At 51.1% G+C, this 21,358-nt stretch overlaps 11 non-coding genes across 11 annotated transcripts; all 11 read right to left on the reverse strand.

Moving 5' to 3' along the window:
- Positions 1-659: 659 nt before the first annotated feature.
- LOC117701117 (small nucleolar RNA SNORD116) lies at positions 660-753 on the reverse strand. The gene has a single exon (XR_004605631.1). It is a non-coding gene; the product is annotated as a small nucleolar RNA SNORD116 (small nucleolar RNA).
- A 1,875-nt stretch (positions 754-2,628) lies between these two features.
- On the reverse strand, positions 2,629-2,722 carry LOC117701153 (small nucleolar RNA SNORD116). Its single transcript, XR_004605642.1, has one exon. It is a non-coding gene; the product is annotated as a small nucleolar RNA SNORD116 (small nucleolar RNA).
- Positions 2,723-4,541: 1,819 nt separating this feature from the next.
- Positions 4,542-4,635, reverse strand: LOC117700684 (small nucleolar RNA SNORD116). Its single transcript, XR_004605556.1, has one exon. It is a non-coding gene; the product is annotated as a small nucleolar RNA SNORD116 (small nucleolar RNA).
- A 1,812-nt stretch (positions 4,636-6,447) lies between these two features.
- On the reverse strand, positions 6,448-6,541 carry LOC117701047 (small nucleolar RNA SNORD116). The gene has a single exon (XR_004605622.1). It is a non-coding gene; the product is annotated as a small nucleolar RNA SNORD116 (small nucleolar RNA).
- Positions 6,542-8,335: 1,794 nt separating this feature from the next.
- Positions 8,336-8,429, reverse strand: LOC117700690 (small nucleolar RNA SNORD116). The gene has a single exon (XR_004605557.1). It is a non-coding gene; the product is annotated as a small nucleolar RNA SNORD116 (small nucleolar RNA).
- Positions 8,430-10,253: 1,824 nt separating this feature from the next.
- LOC117700698 (small nucleolar RNA SNORD116) lies at positions 10,254-10,347 on the reverse strand. Its single transcript, XR_004605558.1, has one exon. It is a non-coding gene; the product is annotated as a small nucleolar RNA SNORD116 (small nucleolar RNA).
- Positions 10,348-12,211: 1,864 nt separating this feature from the next.
- Positions 12,212-12,305, reverse strand: LOC117700711 (small nucleolar RNA SNORD116). The gene has a single exon (XR_004605560.1). It is a non-coding gene; the product is annotated as a small nucleolar RNA SNORD116 (small nucleolar RNA).
- A 1,940-nt stretch (positions 12,306-14,245) lies between these two features.
- Positions 14,246-14,339, reverse strand: LOC117700718 (small nucleolar RNA SNORD116). Its single transcript, XR_004605561.1, has one exon. It is a non-coding gene; the product is annotated as a small nucleolar RNA SNORD116 (small nucleolar RNA).
- A 1,860-nt stretch (positions 14,340-16,199) lies between these two features.
- LOC117701124 (small nucleolar RNA SNORD116) lies at positions 16,200-16,293 on the reverse strand. Its single transcript, XR_004605633.1, has one exon. It is a non-coding gene; the product is annotated as a small nucleolar RNA SNORD116 (small nucleolar RNA).
- A 1,882-nt stretch (positions 16,294-18,175) lies between these two features.
- On the reverse strand, positions 18,176-18,269 carry LOC117701158 (small nucleolar RNA SNORD116). The gene has a single exon (XR_004605643.1). It is a non-coding gene; the product is annotated as a small nucleolar RNA SNORD116 (small nucleolar RNA).
- Positions 18,270-20,142: 1,873 nt separating this feature from the next.
- Positions 20,143-20,236, reverse strand: LOC117701109 (small nucleolar RNA SNORD116). Its single transcript, XR_004605630.1, has one exon. It is a non-coding gene; the product is annotated as a small nucleolar RNA SNORD116 (small nucleolar RNA).
- Between the last annotated feature and the right edge of the window lie 1,122 nt (positions 20,237-21,358).

Consider the following 21,358-nt stretch of genomic DNA (forward strand, 5'->3'; position numbering starts at 1 on the left):
TCTCCTCTCTCTCTCTCTCTCTCTCTCTCTCTCTCTCTCTCTCTCTCTCTCTCTTCACTATTTCTGTTTTTCCCCACCTCTATCTCAGACTTGGCCTTTCCCTTCCCTATCAAACTCTGGCCTCTTTCAAGCCACTGGCCCAGGAATCCAGCTTGCCTGCATGAGACACAGAGTCTTCTTGGTAACCACTGATTACATTACTGTCTACAGTCCCCTGAGACATGCTAAGCATCTGGCCACATTGACCTGCAGCCAGCTTTCCATAGTCACTCTGTGGAGCAACACAGCAGGGTTGTTCATGTCAAAGCATCTGGGTAGCCTGAACCACTTGCATGCATTCCAGTGTACACCCAGTGGTTGTGGCACTCTGCTCATCCTACTTCTGCTCACAGTCTACTCTGCACTTGGGCTGCAGGCCACACCTTGGAGCTGGCAGGACTTTTCTACTCAGTCTCTGCCAAGCCATTCCTCAACAACCACTGAAGATGCCAATAGAGCAAAGGGGGGCTGCTTTGTTCTAGGCCATGGTTTCTGTCAGAGTAGGCAAAGCACAGGCCCATCTGTAGAGAGTCTGGCTAGAGCCTGAGGAAGGCAAGGCCAATAGAGTGCTTGGCAAGCCTGTGTCTGACGCCCAGAGGACCTGGGTGACCCAAGGTGCCGGACCTCAGTCCCGATGACAGAAGCGGTAGTGAGTTTTCACTCATTTTGTTCAGATTTTCCAAGGAATGTTTGACTGGGAACCATCATAGATCCAAGCACGATGGAGTGCCATGCACAGAGAGTGTCTGGGTAGTCTGGAGTGCTCAGGCTTTGGGGAGAGCAAGGAATTGCAAGATATTGCCCATCCATTACCAGGGAAGAATGGGCCTAAGCCCCAAACCTGGGAGCACCAGGAGGCCCTGAGCCTGCTGCATGTCCTGAATGGACAGGATGCAGGGATGGCAGCTCCTCCCAGCTCCACCAAGACCTGAGCACCCTTGAGTCCTCGGGCCATTTCTGAGTTCCTTACCTTTGACCTCTGGCGCTCTCAGGACTTTCAGGAAGACCAAACCAGGTCACTGGAGCTTCATTCAGCCACTGTCAAACAGCATCCTATGTGGTGGGGCCACTTCCCCTCAAGGAAGACACCCATGGCCCATGCTGGACAATGTATGCGACCCTGGGAAGACAGCAGAGAGCACATGCCGCCCATTACACTGGGACCCATGCAAACCAGGATGGATGATGGGCTTGCTGTTTCTTTTGGCATGGTCAGACCACAAAGGCACCCTCAACACTCCTGCTCTTGCCAACCTCTGGGCCCTGCCCTTCCACATCAGGGATGCTTTTCCTCTCAAGCCTTGCCTGGAGACAAAACATGCCCTTTGCTATCAAGTGCTTCCTGGGCACTCCCCTAACTCCATGGCCTTCAGGATGATATCTGAGCTGCTCTAGAGGGACACAGCACATGCCAGGAGCTCCAACACATCAAACTTCTCCACCAGCGCCCAGCACAACCTTGCCAAAAGAATGAGGGTACTTCTCAATCAAATATGGCGGAACAAAAATAAACGGATAAGAACAATCTCAGGTCCTCTTGCCTAATGCAAAGGAGAATGAGGTGGAACCTCTGGCCAACATCACCAGCAAAACCATGTGTCTCTAAGTATCTCTGCACACCACTTGAGCATCTTCCACCATGGCTACAAAGCTACATGCTTCCATACTACAGGGTCCTAGCAGGAGACAGAATTTGACCTCCTCTTAAGGTTCTGATAACCAGCATAGGAGTAGCAGGCTTACTTTGTCCATAAGCACCACCAGATTTGTTTGTCTCTCTGTATCGGGATCTCTGTCTCTCAGTCTCTTTCTTCTTCTCCTCTAACTTTCTCTCTGTCTCTACCTTTGTTTCTCTCTCTTTCTCTCTCCTTCTCCCTCTTCCACTATCTCCCTCCTCTCTCTCTCTCTCTCTCTCTCTCTCTCTCTCTCTCTCTCTCTCTTTCTCTCTCTCTCTCTCTCTCTCTGTCTCTCTCTCTCACTTCTCTATGTCTGTTTTTCCCCAACTCTATCTCAGACTTTGGCCTTTCCCCTTCCCCTATCAAACTCTGTTCTCTTTCCAAGCCACTGGCCCAGGAATCCAGCTTGCTGCATGAGACAGAGTCTTCTTGGTAACCACCTGATTACATTACTGTCATACAGTTCCTGAGACATGCTAAGGCATCTGGCCACATTGGACCTGCAGCCAGCTTTCCATAGTCACTCTGTGGAGCACACAGCAGGGTTGTTCATGTCAAAGCATCTGGGTAGCCTGAACACACTTGCATGCATTCCATGTACAACCCAGTGGCTTTGGTGCCACTGCTCATCCTACTTCTGCCTCACAGTCTACTCTGCACTTGGGCTGCAGGCCACACCTTGGAGCTGGCAGGACTTTCTACTCAGTCTCTGCCAAGCCATTCCTCAACAGCCACTGAAGATGCCACTAGAGCAAAGGGGGCTGCTTTGTTCTAGGCCATGGTTTCTGTCAGAGTAGGCAAAGCACAGGCCCATCTGTAGAGAGTCTGGCTAGAGCCTGAGGAAGGCAAGGCCAATAGAGTGCTTGGCAAGCCTGTGTCTGACGCCCAGAGGACCTGGGTGACCCAAGGTGCCTGACCTCAGTCCCGATGACAGAAGCGGTAGTGAGTTTTCACTCATTTTGTTCAGATTTTCCAAGGAATGTTTGACTGGGAATCATCATAGATCCAAGCACGATGGAGTGCCATGCCCAGAGAGGATCTGGGTAGTCTGGAGTGCTCAGGCTTTGGGGAGAGCAAGGAATTGCAAGATATTGCCCATCCATTACCAGGGAGGAATGGGCCTAAGCCCCAAACCTGGGAGCACCAGGGGGCCCTGAGCCTGCTTCATATCCCGAATGGACAGGATGCAGGGATGGCAGCTCCTCCCAGCTCCACCAAGACCTGAGCACCTTGAGACCTCGGGCCATTTCTGAGTTCCTTCCCTTTGACCTCTGGCGCTCTCAGGACTTTCTGGAAGACCAAACCAGGTCACTGGAGCTTCATTCAGCCACTGTCAATCGGCATCCTATGTGGTGGGGCCATTTCCCCTCAAGGAAGACACCCATGGCCCATGCTGGACAATGTATGCGACCCTGGGAAGACAGCAGAGAGCACATGCCGCCATTACACTGGGACCCATGCAAACCAGGATGGATGATGGGCTTGCTGTTTCTTTTGGCATGGTCAGACCACACAGGCGCCCTCAACACTCCTGCTCTTGCCAACCTCTGGGCCCTGCCCTTCCACATCAGGGATGCTTTTTCCTCTCAAGCCTTGCCTGGAGACAAAACATGCCCTTTGCTATCAAGTGCTTCCTGGGCACTCCCCTAACTCCATGGCCTTCAGGATGATATCTGAGCTGCTCTAGAGGGACACAGCACATGCCAGGAGCTCCAACACATCAACCTTCTCCACCAGCGCCCAGCACAACCTTGCCAAAAGAATGAGGGTACTTCTCAATCAAATATGGCAGAACAAAAATAAAACGCATAAGAACAATCTCAGGTCCTCTTGCCTAATGCAAAGGAGAATGAGGTGGAACCTCTGGCCAACATCACCAGCAAAACCCTGTGTCTCTAAGTATCTCTGCACACCACTTGAGCATCTTCCACCATGGCTACAAAGCTACATGCTTCCATACTACAGGGTCCTAGCATGAGACAGAATTTGACCTCCTCTGAAGGTTCTGATAACCAGCATAGGAGTAGCAGGCTTACTTTGTCCATAAGCACCACCAGATTTGTTTTGTCTCTCTGTATCGGGATCTCTGTCTCTCAGTCTCTTTCTTCTTCTTCTCTAAATTTCTCTCTGTCTCTACCTTTGTTTCTCTCTCTGTCTCTCTCCTTCTCCCTCTTCCACTATCTCCCTCCTCTCTCTCTCTCTCTCTCTCTCTCTCTCTCTCTCTCTCTCTCTCTCTCTCTCTCTCTCTGTCTCTCCTCTATGTCTGTTTTTCCCCAACTCTATCTCAGACTTTGGCCTTTCCCTTCCCCTATCAAACTCTGTTCTCTTTCCAAGCCACTGGCCCAGGAATCCAGCTTGCTGCATGAGACACAGAGTCTTCTTGGTAACCACCTGATTACATTACTGTCATACAGTCCCTGAGACATGCTAAGGCATCTGGCCACATTGGACCTGCAGCCAGCTTTCCATAGTCACTCTGTGGAGCAACACAGCAGGGTTGTTCATGTCAAAGCATCTGGGTAGCCTGAACACACTTGCATGCATCTACTTCTGCCTCACAGTCTACTCTGCACTTGGGCTGCAGGCCACACCTTGGAGCTGGCAGGACTTTCTACTCAGTCTCTGCCAAGCCATTCCTCAACAGCCACTGAAGATGCCACTAGAGCAAAGGGGGCTGCTTTGTTCTAGGCCATGGTTTCTGTCAGAGTAGGCAAAGCACAGGCCCATCTGTAGAGAGTCTGGCTAGAGCCTGAGGAAGGCAAGGCCAATAGAGTGCTTGGCAAGCCTGTGTCTGACGCCCAGAGGACCTGGGTGACCCAAGGTGCCGGACCTCAGTCCCGATGACAGAAGCGGTAGTGAGTTTTCACTCATTTTGTTCAGATTTTCCAAGGAATGTTTGACTGGGAATCATCATAGATCCAAGCACGATGGAGTGCCATGCACAGAGAGGATCTGGGTAGTCTGGAGTGCTCAGGCTTTGGGGAGAGCAAGGAATTGCAAGATATTGCCCATCCATTACCAGGGAAGAATGGGCCTAAGCCCCAAACCTGGGAGCACCAGGAGGCCCTGAGCCTGCTGCATGTCCCGAATGGACAGGATGCAGGGATGGCAGCTCCTCCCAGCTCCACCAAGACCTGAGCACCTTGAGTCCTCGGGCCATTTCTGAGTTCCTTACCTTTGACCTCTGGCGCTCTCAGGACTTTCAGGAAGACCAAACCAGGTCACTGGAGCTTCATTCAGCCACTGTCAAACCGCATCCTATGTGGTGGGGCCATTTCCCCTCAAGGAAGTCACCCATGGCCCATGCTGGACAATGTATGCGACCCTGGGAAGACAGCAGAGAGCACATGCCGCCATTACACTGGGACCCATGCAAACCAGGATGGATGATGGGCTTGCTGTTTCTTTTGGCATGGTCAGACCACACAGGCGCCCTCAACACTCCTGCTCTTGCCAACCTCTGGGCCCTGCCCTTCCACATCAGGGATGCTTTTCCTCTCAAGCCTTGCCTGGAGACAAAACATGCCCTTTGCTATCAAGTGCTTCCTGGGCACTCCCCTAACTCCATGGCCTTCAGGATGATATCTGAGCTGCTCTAGAGGGACACAGCACATGCCAGGAGCTCCAACACATCAACCTTCTCCACCAGCGCCCAGCACAACCTTGCCAAAAGAATGAGGGTACTTCTCAATCAAATATGGCAGAACAAAAATAAAACGCATAAGAACAATCTCAGGTCCTCTTGCCTAATGCAAAGGAGAATGAGGTGGAACCTCTGGCCAACATCACCAGCAAAACCCTGTGTCTCTAAGTATCTCTGCACACCACTTGAGCATCTTCCACCATGGCTACAAAGCTACATGCTTCCATACTACAGGGTCCTAGCATGAGACAGAATTTGACCTCCTCTGAAGGTTCTGATAACCAGCATAGGAGTAGCAGGCTTACTTTGTCCATAAGCACCACCAGATTTGTTTTGTCTCTCTGTATCGGGATCTCTGTCTCTCAGTCTCTTTCTTCTTCTTCTCTAAATTTCTCTCTGTCTCTACCTTTGTTTCTCTCTCTGTCTCTCTCCTTCTCCCTCTTCCACTATCTCCCTTCTCTCTCTCTCTCTCTCTCTCTCTCTCTCTCTCTCTCTCTCTCTCTCTCTCTCTGTCTCTCCTCTATGTCTGTTTTTCCCCAACTCCATCTCAGACTTTGGCCTTTCCCTTCCCCTATCAAACTCTGTTCTCTTTCCAAGCCACTGGCCCAGGAATCCAGCTTGCTGCATGAGACACAGAGTCTTCTTGGTAACCACCTGATTACATTACTGTCATACAGTCCCTGAGACATGCTAAGGCATCTGGCCACATTGGACCTGCAGCCAGCTTTCCATAGTCACTCTGTGGAGCAACACAGCAGGGTTGTTCATGTCAAAGCATCTGGGTAGCCTGAACACACTTGCATGCATCTACTTCTGCCTCACAGTCTACTCTGCACTTGGGCTGCAGGCCACACCTTGGAGCTGGCAGGACTTTCTACTCAGTCTCTGCCAAGCCATTCCTCAACAGCCACTGAAGATGCCACTAGAGCAAAGGGGGCTGCTTTGTTCTAGGCCATGGTTTCTGTCAGAGTAGGCAAAGCACAGGCCCATCTGTAGAGAGTCTGGCTAGAGCCTGAGGAAGGCAAGGCCAATAGAGTGCTTGGCAAGCCTGTGTCTGACGCCCAGAGGACCTGGGTGACCCAAGGTGCCGGACCTCAGTCCTGATGACAGAAGCGGTAGTGAGTTTTCACTCATTTTGTTCAGATTTTCCAAGGAATGTTTGACTGGGAATCATCATAGATCCAAGCACGATGGAGTGCCATGCACAGAGAGGATCTGGGTAGTCTGGAGTGCTCAGGCTTTGGGGAGAGCAAGGAATTGCAAGATATTGCCCATCCATTACCAGGGAAGAATGGGCCTAAGCCCCAAACCTGGGAGCACCAGGAGGCCCTGAGCCTGCTGCATGTCCCGAATGGACAGGATGCAGGGATGGCAGCTCCTCCCAGCTCCACCAAGACCTGAGCACCTTGAGTCCTCGGGCCATTTCTGAGTTCCTTACCTTTGACCTCTGGCGCTCTCAGGACTTTCAGGAAGACCAAACCAGGTCACTGGAGCTTCATTCAGCCACTGTCAAACCGCATCCTATGTGGTGGGGCCATTTCCCCTCAAGGAAGTCACCTATGGCCCATGCTGGACAATGTATGCGACCCTGGGAAGACAGCAGAGAGCACATGCCGCCATTACACTGGGACCCATGCAAACCAGGATGGATGATGGGCTTGCTGTTTCTTTTGGCATGGTCAGACCACACAGGCGCCCTCAACACTCCTGCTCTTGCCAACCTCTGGGCCCTGCCCTTCCACATCAGGGATGCTTTTCCTCTCAAGCCTTGCCTGGAGACAAAACATGCCCTTTGCTATCAAGTGCTTCCTGGGCACTCCCCTAACTCCATGGCCTTCAGGATGATATCTGAGCTGCTCTAGAGGGACACAGCACATGCCAGGAGCTCCAACACATCAACCTTCTCCACCAGCGCCCAGCACAACCTTGCCAAAAGAATGAGGGTACTTCTCAATCAAATATGGCAGAACAAAAATAAAACGCATAAGAACAATCTCAGGTCCTCTTGCCTAATGCAAAGGAGAATGAGGTGGAACCTCTGGCCAACATCACCAGCAAAACCCTGTGTCTCTAAGTATCTCTGCACACCACTTGAGCATCTTCCACCATGGCTACAAAGCTACATGCTTCCATACTACAGGGTCCTAGCATGAGACAGAATTTGACCTCCTCTGAAGGTCCTGATAACCAGCATAGGAGTAGCAGGCTTACTTTGTCCATAAGCACCACCAGATTTGTTTTGTCTCTCTGTATCGGGATCTCTGTCTCTCAGTCTCTTTCTTCTTCTTCTCTAACTTTCTCTCTGTCTCTACCTTTGTTTCTCTCTCTTTCTCTCTCCTTCTCCCTCATCTACTATCTCCCTCCTCTCTCTCTCTCTCTCTCTCTCTCTCTCTCTGTCTCTCTCTTCTCTATGTCTGTTTTTCCCCAACTCTATCTCAGACTTTGGCCTTTCCCTTCCCCTATCAAACTCTGTTCTCTTTCCAAGCCACTGGCCCAGGAATCCAGCTTGCTGCATGAGACACAGAGTCTTCTTGGTAACCACCTGATTACATTACTGTCATACAGTCCCTGAGACATGCTAAGGCATCTGGCCACATTGGACCTGCAGCCAGCTTTCCATAGTCACTCTGTGGAGCAACACAGCAGGGTTGTTCATGTCAAAGCATCTGGGTAGCCTGAACACACTTGCATGCATCTACTTCTGCCTCACAGTCTACTCTGCACTTGGGCTGCAGGCCACACCTTGGAGCTGGCAGGACTTTCTACTCAGTCTCTGCCAAGCCATTCCTCAACAGCCACTGAAGATGCCACTAGAGCAAAGGGGGCTGCTTTGTTCTAGGCCATGGTTTCTGTCAGAGTAGGCAAAGCACAGGCCCATCTGTAGAGAGTCTGGCTAGAGCCTGAGGAAGGCAAGGCCAATAGAGTGCTTGGCAAGCCTGTGTCTGACGCCCAGAGGACCTGGGTGACCCAAGGTGCCGGACCTCAGTCCCGATGACAGAAGCGGTAGTGAGTTTTCACTCATTTTGTTCAGATTTTCCAAGGAATGTTTGACTGGGAATCATCATAGATCCAAGCACGATGGAGTGCCATGCACAGAGAGGATCTGGGTAGTCTGGAGTGCTCAGGCTTTGGGGAGAGCAAGGAATTGCAAGATATTGCCCATCCATTACCAGGGAAGAATGGGCCTAAGCCCCAAACCTGGGAGCACCAGGAGGCCCTGAGCCTGCTGCATGTCCCGAATGGACAGGATGCAGGGATGGCAGCTCCTCCCAGCTCCACCAAGACCTGAGCACCTTGAGTCCTCGGGCCATTTCTGAGTTCCTTACCTTTGACCTCTGGCGCTCTCAGGACTTTCAGGAAGACCAAACCAGGTCACTGGAGCTTCATTCAGCCACTGTCAAACCGCATCCTATGTGGTGGGGCCATTTCCCCTCAAGGAAGTCACCCATGGCCCATGCTGGACAATGTATGCGACCCTGGGAAGACAGCAGAGAGCACATGCCGCCATTACACTGGGACCCATGCAAACCAGGATGGATGATGGGCTTGCTGTTTCTTTTGGCATGGTCAGACCACACAGGCGCCCTCAACACTCCTGCTCTTGCCAACCTCTGGGCCCTGCCCTTCCACATCAGGGATGCTTTTCCTCTCAAGCCTTGCCTGGAGACAAAACATGCCCTTTGCTATCAAGTGCTTCCTGGGCACTCCCCTAACTCCATGGCCTTCAGGATGATATCTGAGCTGCTCTAGAGGGACACAGCACATGCCAGGAGCTCCAACACATCAACCTTCTCCACCAGCGCCCAGCACAACCTTGCCAAAAGAATGAGGGTACTTCTCAATCAAATATGGCAGAACAAAAATAAAACGCATAAGAACAATCTCAGGTCCTCTTGCCTAATGCAAAGGAGAATGAGGTGGAAGCTCTGGCCAACATCACCAGGAAAACCCTGTGTCTCTAAGTATCTCTGCACACCACTTGAGCATCTTCCACCATGGCTACAAAGCTACATGCTTCCATACTACAGGGTCCTAGCATGAGACAGAATTTGACCTCCTCTGAAGGTCCTGATAACCAGCATAGGAGTAGCAGGCTTACTTTGTCCATAAGCACCACCAGATTTGTTTTGTCTCTCTGTATCGGGATCTCTGTCTCTCAGTCTCTTTCTTCTTCTTCTCTAAATTTCTCTCTGTCTCTACCTTTGTTTCTCTCTCTTTCTCTCTCCTTCTCCCTCTTCCACTATCTCCCTCCTCTCTCTCTCTCTCTCTCTCTCTCTCTCTCTCTCTCTCTCTCTCTCTCTCTCTCTCTCTGTGTCTCTCTCTTCTCTATGTCTGTTTTTCCCCAACTCCATCTCAGACTTTGGCCTTTCCCTTCCCCTATCAAACTCTGTTCTCTTTCCAAGCCACTGGCCCAGGAATCCAGCTTGCTGCATGAGACACAGAGTCTTCTTGGTAACCACCTGATTACATTACTGTCATACAGTCCCTGAGACATGCTAAGGCATCTGGCCACATTGGACCTGCAGCCAGCTTTCCATAGTCACTCTGTGGAGCAACACAGCAGGGTTGTTCATGTCAAAGCATCTGGGTAGCCTGAACACACTTGCATGCATCTACTTCTGCCTCACAGTCTACTCTGCACTTGGGCTGCAGGCCACACCTTGGAGCTGGCAGGACTTTCTACTCAGTCTCTGCCAAGCCATTCCTCAACAGCCACTGAAGATGCCACTAGAGCAAAGGGGGCTGCTTTGTTCTAGGCCATGGTTTCTGTCAGAGTAGGCAAAGCACAGGCCCATCTGTAGAGAGTCTGGCTAGAGCCTGAGGAAGGCAAGGCCAATAGAGTGCTTGGCAAGCCTGTGTCTGACGCCCAGAGGACCTGGGTGACCCAAGGTGCCGGACCTCAGTCCCGATGACAGAAGCGGTAGTGAGTTTTCACTCATTTTGTTCAGATTTTCCAAGGAATGTTTGACTGGGAATCATCATAGATCCAAGCACGATGGAGTGCCATGCACAGAGAGGATCTGGGTAGTCTGGAGTGCTCAGGCTTTGGGGAGAGCAAGGAATTGCAAGATATTGCCCATCCATTACCAGGGAAGAATGGGCCTAAGCCCCAAACCTGGGAGCACCAGGAGGCCCTGAGCCTGCTGCATGTCCCGAATGGACAGGATGCAGGGATGGCAGCTCCTCCCAGCTCCACCAAGACCTGAGCACCTTGAGTCCTCGGGCCATTTCTGAGTTCCTTACCTTTGACCTCTGGCGCTCTCAGGACTTTCAGGAAGACCAAACCAGGTCACTGGAGCTTCATTCAGCCACTGTCAAACCACATCCTATGTGGTGGGGCCATTTCCCCTCAAGGAAGTCACCCATGGCCCATGCTGGACAATGTATGCGACCCTGGGAAGACAGCAGAGAGCACATGCCGCCATTACACTGGGACCCATGCAAACCAGGATGGATGATGGGCTTGCTGTTTCTTTTGGCATGGTCAGACCACACAGGCGCCCTCAACACTCCTGCTCTTGCCAACCTCTGGGCCCTGCCCTTCCACATCAGGGATGCTTTTCCTCTCAAGCCTTGCCTGGAGACAAAACATGCCCTTTGCTATCAAGTGCTTCCTGGGCACTCCCCTAACTCCATGGCCTTCAGGATGATATCTGAGCTGCTCTAGAGGGACACAGCACATGCCAGGAGCTCCAACACATCAACCTTCTCCACCAGCGCCCAGCACAACCTTGCCAAAAGAATGAGGGTACTTCTCAATCAAATATGGCAGAACAAAAATAAAACGGATAAGAACAATCTCAGGTCCTCTTGCCTAATGCAAAGGAGAATGAGGTGGAAGCTCTGGCCAACATCACCAGGAAAACCCTGTGTCTCTAAGTATCTCTGCACACCACTTGAGCATCTTCCACCATGGCTACAAAGCTACATGCTTCCATACTACAGGGTCCTAGCATGAGACAGAATTTGACCTCCTCTGAAGGTCCTGATAACCAGCATAGGAGTAGCAGGCTTACTTTGTCCATAAGCACCACCAGATTTGTTTTGTCTCTCTGTATCGGGATCTCTGTCTCTCAGTCTCTTTCTTCTTCTTCTCTAACTTTCTCTCTGTCTCTACCTTTGTTTCTCTCTCTTTCTCTCTCCTTCTCCCTCTTCCACTATCTCCCTCCTCTCTCTCTCTCTCTCTCTCTCTCTCTCTCTCTCTCTCTCTCTCTCTCTCTCTCTCTCTCTCTCTCTCTCTCTCTCTCTCTCTCTCTCTCTCTCTCTCTCTGTCTCTCTCTTCTCTATGTCTGTTTTTCCCCAACTCCATCTTAGACTTTGGCCTTTCCCTTCCCCTATCAAACTCTGTTCTCTTTCCAAGCCACTGGCCCAGGAATCCAGCTTGCTGCATGAGACACAGAGTCTTCTTGGTAACCACCTGATTACATTACTGTCATACAGTCCCTGAGACATGCTAAGGCATCTGGCCACATTGGACCTGCAGCCAGCTTTCCATAGTCACTCTGTGGAGCAACACAGCAGGGTTGTTCATGTCAAAGCATCTGGGTAGCCTGAACACACTTGCATGCATCTACTTCTGCCTCACAGTCTACTCTGCACTTGGGCTGCAGGCCACACCTTGGAGCTGGCAGGACTTTCTACTCAGTCTCTGCCAAGCCATTCCTCAACAGCCACTGAAGATGCCACTAGAGCAAAGGGGGCTGCTTTGTTCTAGGCCATGGTTTCTGTCAGAGTAGGCAAAGCACAGGCCCATCTGTAGAGAGTCTGGCTAGAGCCTGAGGAAGGCAAGGCCAATAGAGTGCTTGGCAAGCCTGTGTCTGACGCCCAGAGGACCTGGGTGACCCAAGGTGCCGGACCTCAGTCCCGATGACAGAAGCGGTAGTGAGTTTTCACTCATTTTGTTCAGATTTTCCAAGGAATGTTTGACTGGGAATCATCATAGATCCAAGCACGATGGAGTGCCATGCACAGAGAGGATCTGGGTAGTCTGGAGTGCTCAGGCTTTGGGGAGAGCAAGGAATTGCAAGATATTGCCCATCCATTACCAGGGAAGAATGGGCCTAAGCCCCAAACCTGGGAGCACCAGGATGCCCTGAGCCTGCTGCATGTCCCGAATGGACAGGATGCAGGGATGGCAGCTCCTGCCAGCTCCACCAAGACCTGAGCACCTTGAGTCCTCGGGCCATTTCTGAGTTCCTTACCTTTGACCTCTGGCGCTCTCAGGACTTTCAGGAAGACCAAACCAGGTCACTGGAGCTTCATTCAGCCACTGTCAAACCGCATCCTATGTGGTGGGGCCATTTCCCCTCAAGGAAGTCACCCATGGCCCATGCTGGACAATGTATGCGACCCTGGGAAGACAGCAGAGAGCACATGCCGCCATTACACTGGGACCCATGCAAACCAGGATGGATGATGGGCTTGCTGTTTCTTTTGGCATGGTCAGACCACACAGGCGCCCTCAACACTCCTGCTCTTGCCAACCTCTGGGCCCTGCCCTTCCACATCAGGGATGCTTTTCCTCTCAAGCCTTGCCTGGAGACAAAACATGCCCTTTGCTATCAAGTGCTTCCTGGGCACTCCCCTAACTCCATGGCCTTCAGGATGATATCTGAGCTGCTCTAGAGGGACACAGCACATGCCAGGAGCTCCAACACATCAACCTTCTCCACCAGCGCCCAGCACAACCTTGCCAAAAGAATGAGGGTACTTCTCAATCAAATATGGCAGTACAAAAATAAAACGCATAAGAACAATCTCAGGTCCTCTTGCCTAATGCCAAGGAGAATGAGGTGGAAGCTCTGGCCAACATCACCAGGAAAACCCTGTGTCTCTAAGTATCTCTGCACACCACTTGAGCATCTTCCACCATGGCTACAAAGCTACATGCTTCCATACTACAGGGTCCTAGCATGAGACAGAATTTGACCTCCTCTGAAGGTTCTGATAACCAGCATAGGAGTAGCAGGCTTACTTTGTCAATAAGCAGCACCAGATTTGTTTTGTCTCTCTGTATCGGGATCTCTGTCTCTCAGTCTCTTTCTTCTTCTCTAACTTTCTCTCTGTCTCTACCTTTGTTTCTCTCTCTTTCTCTCTCCTTCTCCCTCTTCCACTATCTCCCTCCTCTCTCTCTCTCTCTCTTTCTCTCTCTCTCTCTCTCTCTCTCTCTCTCTCTCTCTCTCTGTCTCTCTGTCTCTCTGTCTCTCTCTCTCTCTCTCTCTCTCTCTCTCTCTCTCTCTCTCTCTCTCTCTCTCTGTCTCTCTCTATCTCTCTCTTCTCTATGTCTGTTTTTCCCCAACTCTATCTCAGACTTTGGCCTTTCCCTTCCCCTATCAAACTCTGTTCTCTTTCCAAGCCACTGGCCCAGGAATCCAGCTTGCTGCATGAGACACAGAGTCTTCTTGGTAACCACCTGATTACATTACTGTCATACAGTCCCTGAGACATGCTAAGGCATTTGGCCACATTTGACCTGTAGCCAGCTTTCCATAGTCACTCTGTGGAACAACACAGCAGGATTGTTCATGTCAAAGCATCTGGGTAGCCTGAACACACTTGCATGCATTCCAGTGTACAACCCAGTGGCTTGGTGCCACTGCTCATCCTACTTCTGCCTCACAGTCTACTCTGCACTTGGGCTGCAGGCCACACCTTGGAGCTGGCAGGACTTTCTACTCAGTCTCTGCCAAGCCATTCCTCAACAACCACTGAAGATGCCACTAGAGCAAAGGGGGCTGCTTTCTTCTAGGCCATGGTTTCTGTCAGAGTAGGCAAAGCACAGGCCCATCTGTAGAGAGTCTGGCTAGAGCCTGAGCAAGGCAAGGCCAATAGAGTGCTTGGCAAGCCTGTGTCTGACGCCCAGAGGACCTGGGTGACCCAAGGTGCTGGACCTCAGTCCCGATGACAGAAGCGGTAGTGAGTTTTCACTCATTTTGTTCAGATTTTCCAAGGAATGTTTGACTGGGAATCATCATAGATCCAAGAACGATGGAGTGCCATGCACAGAGAGGGTCTGGGTAGTCTGGAGTGCTCAGGCTTTGGGGAGAGCAAGGAATTGCAAGATATTGCCCATCCTTTACCAGGGAAGAATGGGCCTAAGCCCCAAACCTGGGAGCACCAGGAGGCCCTGAGCCTGCTGCATGTCCCGAATGGACAGGATGCAGGGATGGCAGCTCCTCCCAGCTCCACCAAGACCTGAGCACCTTGAGTCCTCGGGCCATTTCTGAGTTCCTTACCTTTGACCTCTGGCGCTCTCAGGACTTTCAGGAAGACCAAACCAGGTCACTGGAGCTTCATTCAGCCACTGTCAAACCGCATCCTATGTGGTGGGGGCATTTCCCCTCAAGGAAGACACCCATGGCCCATGCTGGACAATGTATGCGACCCTGGGAAGACAGCAGAGAGCACATGCCGCCATTACACTGGGACCCATGCAAACCAGGATGGATGATGGGCTTGCTGTTTCTTTTGGCATGGTCAGACCACACAGGCGCCCTCAACACTCCTGCTCTTGCCAACCTCTGGGCCCTGCCCTTCCACATCAGGGATGCTTTTCCTCTCAAGCCTTGCCTGGAGACAAAACATGCCCTTTGCTATCAAGTGCTTCCTGGGCACTCCCCTAACTCCATGGCCTTCAGGATGATATCTGAGCTGCTCTAGAGGGACACAGCACATGCCAGGAGCTCCAACACATCAACCTTCTCCACCAGCGCCCAGCACAACCTTGCCAAAAGAATGAGGGTACTTCTCAATCAAATATGGCAGAACAAAAATAAAACGCATAAGAACAATCTCAGGTCCTCTTGCCTAATGCAAAGGAGAATGAGGTGGAACCTCTGGCCAACATCACCAGCAAAACCCTGTGTCTCTAAGTATCTCTGCACACCACTTGAGCATCTTCCACCATGGCTACAAAGCTACATGCTTCCATACTACAGGGTCCTAGCATGAGACAGAATTTGACCTCCTCTTAAGGTTCTGATAACCAGCATAGGAGTAGCAGGCTTACTTTGTCCATAAGCACCACCAGATTTGTTTTGTCTCTCTGTATCGGGATATCTGTCTCTCAGTCTCTTTCTTCTTCTCTAACTTTCTCTCTGTCTCTACCTTTGTTTCTCTCTCTTTCTCTCTCCTTCTCCTTCTTCCACTATCTCCCTACCCTCTATCTCTTTCTCTCTCTTTGTCTCTCTCTCTCTCTCTCTCTCTCTCTCTCTCTCTCTCTCTCTCTCTTCACTATTTCTGTTTTTCCCCAACTCTATCTCAGACTTTGGCCTTTCCCTTCCCCTATCAAACTCTGGCCTCTTTCCAAGCCACTGGCCCAGGAATCCAGCTTGCTGCATGAGACACAGAGTCTTCTTGGTAACCACCTGATTACATTACTGTCATACAGTCCCTGAGACATGCTAAGGCATCTGGCCACATTGGACCTGCAGCCAGCTTTCCATAGTCACTCTGTGGAGCAACACAGCAGGGTTGTTCATGTCAAAGCATCTGGGTAGCCTGAACACACTTGCATGCATTCCAGTGTACAACCCAGTGGCTTGGTGCCACTGCTCATCCTACTTCTGCCTCACAGTCTACTCTGCACTTGGGCTGCAGGCCACACCTTGGAGCTGGCAGGACTTTCTACTCAGTCTCTGCCAAGCCATTCCTCAACAACCACTGAAGATGCCAATAGAGCAAAGGGGGCTGCTTTGTTCTAGGCCATGGTTTCTGTCAGAGTAGGCAAAGCACAGGCCCATCTGTAGAGAGTCTGGCTAGAGCCTGAGGAAGGCAAGGCCAATAGAGTGCTTGGCAAGCCTGTGTCTGACGCCCAGAGGACCTGGGTGACCCAAGGTGCCGGACCTCAGTCCCGATGACAGAAGCGGTAGTGAGTTTTCACTCATTTTGTTCAGATTTTCCAAGGAATGTTTGACTGGGAACCATCATAGATCCAAGCACGATGGAGTGCCATGCACAGAGAGTGTCTGGGTAGTCTGGAGTGCTCAGGCTTTGGGGAGAGCAAGGAATTGCAAGATATTGCCCATCCATTACCAGGGAAGAATGGGCCTAAGCCCCAAACCTGGGAGCACCAGGAGGCCCTGAGCCTGCTGCATGTCCTGAATGGACAGGATGCAGGGATGGCAGCTCCTCCCAGCTCCACCAAGACCTGAGCACCTTGAGTCCTCGGGCCATTTCTGAGTTCCTTACCTTTGACCTCTGGCGCTCTCAGGACTTTCAGGAAGACCAAACCAGGTCACTGGAGCTTCATTCAGCCACTGTCAAACCGCATCCTATGTGGTGGGGCCACTTCCCCTCAAGGAAGACACCCATGGCCCATGCTGGACAATGTATGCGACCCTGGGAAGACAGCAGAGAGCACATGCCGCCATTACACTGGGACCCATGCAAACCAGGATGGATGATGGGCTTGCTGTTTCTTTTGGCATGGTCAGACCACAAAGGCACCCTCAACACTCCTGCTCTTGCCAACCTCTGGGCCCTGCCCTTCCACATCAGGGATGCTTTTCCTCTCAAGCCTTGCCTGGAGACAAAACATGCCCTTTGCTATCAAGTGCTTCCTGGGCACTCCCCTAACTCCATGGCCTTCAGGATGATATCTGAGCTGCTCTAGAGGGACACAGCACATGCCAGGAGCTCCAACACATCAAACTTCTCCACCAGCGCCCAGCACAACCTTGCCAAAAGAATGAGGGTACTTCTCAATCAAATATGGCGGAACAAAAATAAAACGGATAAGAACAATCTCAGGTCCTCTTGCCTAATGCAAAGGAGAATGAGGTGGAACCTCTGGCCAACATCACCAGCAAAACCATGTGTCTCTAAGTATCTCTGCACACCACTTGAGCATCTTCCACCATGGCTACAAAGCTACATGCTTCCATACTACAGGGTCCTAGCAGGAGACAGAATTTGACCTCCTCTTAAGGTTCTGATAACCAGCATAGGAGTAGCAGGCTTACTTTGTCCATAAGCACCACCAGATTTGTTTTGTCTCTCTGTATCGGGATCTCTGTCTCTCAGTCTCTTTCTTCTTCTCCTCTAACTTTCTCTCTGTCTCTACCTTTGTTTCTCTCTCTTTCTCTCTCCTTCTCCCTCTTCCACTATCTCCCTCCTCTCTCTCTCTCTCTCTCTCTCTCTCTCTCTCTCTCTCTCTCTCTCTCTCTCTGTCTCTCTCTCTCTCTCTCTCTCTGTCTCTCTCTCTCACTTCTCTATGTCTGTTTTTCCCCAACTCTATCTCAGACTTTGGCCTTTCCCTTCCCCTATCAAACTCTGTTCTCTTTCCAAGCCACTGGCCCAGGAATCCAGCTTGCTGCATGAGACAGAGTCTTCTTGGTAACCACCTGATTACATTACTGTCATACAGTTCCTGAGACATGCTAAGGCATCTGGCCACATTGGACCTGCAGCCAGCTTTCCATAGTCACTCTGTGGAGCACACAGCAGGGTTGTTCATGTCAAAGCATCTGGGTAGCCTGAACACACTTGCATGCATTCCATGTACAACCCAGTGGCTTTGGTGCCACTGCTCATCCTACTTCTGCCTCACAGTCTACTCTGCACTTGGGCTGCAGGCCACACCTTGGAGCTGGCAGGACTTTCTACTCAGTCTCTGCCAAGCCATTCCTCAACAGCCACTGAAGATGCCACTAGAGCAAAGGGGGCTGCTTTGTTCTAGGCCATGGTTTCTGTCAGAGTAGGCAAAGCACAGGCCCATCTGTAGAGAGTCTGGCTAGAGCCTGAGGAAGGCAAGGCCAATAGAGTGCTTGGCAAGCCTGTGTCTGACGCCCAGAGGACCTGGGTGACCCAAGGTGCCTGACCTCAGTCCCGATGACAGAAGCGGTAGTGAGTTTTCACTCATTTTGTTCAGATTTTCCAAGGAATGTTTGACTGGGAATCATCATAGATCCAAGCACGATGGAGTGCCATGCCCAGAGAGGATCTGGGTAGTCTGGAGTGCTCAGGCTTTGGGGAGAGCAAGGAATTGCAAGATATTGCCCATCCATTACCAGGGAGGAATGGGCCTAAGCCCCAAACCTGGGAGCACCAGGGGGCCCTGAGCCTGCTTCATATCCCGAATGGACAGGATGCAGGGATGGCAGCTCCTCCCAGCTCCACCAAGACCTGAGCACCTTGAGACCTCGGGCCATTTCTGAGTTCCTTCCCTTTGACCTCTGGCGCTCTCAGGACTTTCTGGAAGACCAAACCAGGTCACTGGAGCTTCATTCAGCCACTGTCAATCGGCATCCTATGTGGTGGGGCCATTTCCCCTCAAGGAAGACACCCATGGCCCATGCTGGACAATGTATGCGACCCTGGGAAGACAGCAGAGAGCACATGCCGCCATTACCCTGGGACCCATGCAAACCAGGATGGATGATGGGCTTGCTGTTTCTTTTGGCATGGTCAGACCACACAGGCGCCCTCAACACTCCTGCTCTTGCCAACCTCTGGGCCCTGCCCTTCCACATCAGGGATGCTTTTCCTCTCAAGCCTTGCCTGGAGACAAAACATGCCCTTTGCTATCAAGTGCTTCCTGGGCACTCCCCTAACTCCATGGCCTTCAGGATGATATCTGAGCTGCTCTAGAGGGACACAGCACATGCCAGGAGCTCCAACACATCAACCTTCTCCACCAGCGCCCAGCACAACCTAGCGAAAAGAATGAGGGTACTTCTCAATCAAATATGGCAAAACAAAAATAAAACGCATAAGAACAATCTCAGGTCCTCTTGCCTAATGCAAAGGAGAATGAGGTGGAAGCTCTGGCCAACATCACCAGCAAAACCCTGTGTCTCTAAGTATCTCTGCATACCACTTGAGCATCTTCCACCATGGCTACAAAGCTACATGCTTCCATACTACAGGGTCCTAGCATGAGACAAAATTTGACCTCCTCTTAAGGTTCTGATAACCAGCATAGGAGTAGCAGGCTTACTTTGTCATTAAGCAGCACCAGATTTGTTTTGTCTCTCTGTATCGGGATCTCTGTCTCTCAGTCTCTTTCTTCTTCTCTAACTTTCTCTCTGTTTCTCCCTTTGTTTCTCTCTCTTTCTCCTTCTCCCTCTTCCACTATCTCCCTCCTCTCTCTCTCTCTCTCTCTCTCTCTCTCTCTCTCTCTCTCTCTCTCTCTCTCTCCCTCCTTCTCTCTCTCTCTGTCTGTCTCTCTCTTCTCTATGTCTGTTTTTCCCCAACTCTATCTCAAACTTTGGCCTTTCCCTTCCCCTATCAAACTCTGGTCTCTTTCCAAGCCACTGGCCCAGGAATCCAGCTTGCTGTATGAGACACAGAGTCTTCTTGGTAACCACCTGATTACATTACTGTCATACAGTCCCTGAGACATGCTAAGGCATCTGGCCACATTGGACCTGCAGCCAGCTTTCCATAGTCACTCTGTGGAGCAACACAGCAGGGTTGTTCATGTCAAAGCATCTGGGTAGCCTGAACACACTTGCATGCATTCCAGTGTACAACCCAGTGGCTTTGGTGCCACTGCTCATCCTACTTCTGCCTCACAGTCTACTCTGCACTTTGGCTGCAGGCCACACCTTGGAGCTGGCAGGACTTTCTACTCAGTCTCTGCCAAGCCATTCCTCAACAACCACTGAAGATGCCAATAGAGCAAAGGGGGCTGCTTTGTTCTAGGCCATGGTTTCTGTCAGAGTAGGCAAAGCACAGGCCCATCTGTAGAGAGTCTGGCTAGAGCCTGAGGAAGGCAAGGCCAATAGAGTGCTTGGCAAGCCTGTGTCTGACGCCCAGAGGACATGGGTGACCCAAGGTGCCGGACCTCAGTCCCGATGACAGAAGCAGTAGTGAGTTTTCATTCATTTTGTTCAGATTTTCCAAGGAATGTTTGACTGGGAATCATCATAGATCCAAGCACGATGGAGTGCCATGCACAGAGAGGATCTGGGTAGTCTGGAGTTCTCAGGCTTTGGGGAGAGCAAGGAATTGCAAGATATTGCCCATCCATTACCAGGGAAGAATGGGCCTAAGCCCCAAACCTGGGAGCACCAGGAGGCCCTGAGCCTGCTGCATATCCCGAATGGACAGGATGCAGGGATGGCAGCTCCTCCCAGCTCCACCAAGACCTGAGCACCTTGAGTCCTCAGGCCATTTCTGAATTCCTTACCTTTGACCTCTGGCGCTCTCAGGACTTTCAGGAAGACCAAACCAGGTCACTGGAGCTTCATTCAGCCACTGTCAAACGGCATCCTATGTGGTGGGACCATTTCCCCTCAAGGAAGTCACCCATGGCCCATGCTGGACAATGTATGCGACCCTGGGAAGACAGCAGAGGGCACATGCCGCCATTACACTGGGACCCATGCAAACCAGGATGGATGATGGGCTTGCTGTTTCTTTTGGCATGGTCAGACCACACAGGCGCCCTCAACACTCCTGCTCTTGCCAACCTCTGGGCCCTGCCCTTCCACATTGAGGATGCTTTTCCTCACAAAGTTTGCTGCACACAAGATATGAAGTTTTCTATCAAGTGCTTCATGGGAACTGCCCTAACTACATGACCTACAGGATGATATCTTAGCTGCTCTAGAGGGACACAGCACATTCCAGGAGCTCCAGCACCTCAACCTGCTCCACCAGTGCACAACACAACCTTGCCAAAAGAATAAGGTTACTTCACAAAGCATCATGGATGAACAAAAAACTGACAAGGACAATCTCAGGTATTCTTCTCTAACCAAAGTGGGAATGAGGAGGAAGCTCTGGCCAATGTCACCCGCAAAAGTGTGCCTCCATAAATATCTATGCATATCATTTAAGTTTCTTCAACCATGGCTACAAAGCTATACTGTTCAATACTACAGGGTCATAGCATGAGACAGAATTCAACCTTTTTGAAAGGTTCTGATAAACAGCATATGAGTAGCAGCCTTAATTGGACCCTAAGCACCACCATATTTGCTTTGTTTCTCTGTATTGGTGTCTCTGTCTCTTGGTCACTCTCTTTTCCTGTACCTTTTTCTCTGTCTTATTT

Source organism: Arvicanthis niloticus, chromosome 1, assembly GCF_011762505.2.
Source record: "Arvicanthis niloticus isolate mArvNil1 chromosome 1, mArvNil1.pat.X, whole genome shotgun sequence".
NCBI classification, from domain to species: Eukaryota; Metazoa; Chordata; class Mammalia; order Rodentia; family Muridae; genus Arvicanthis; species Arvicanthis niloticus.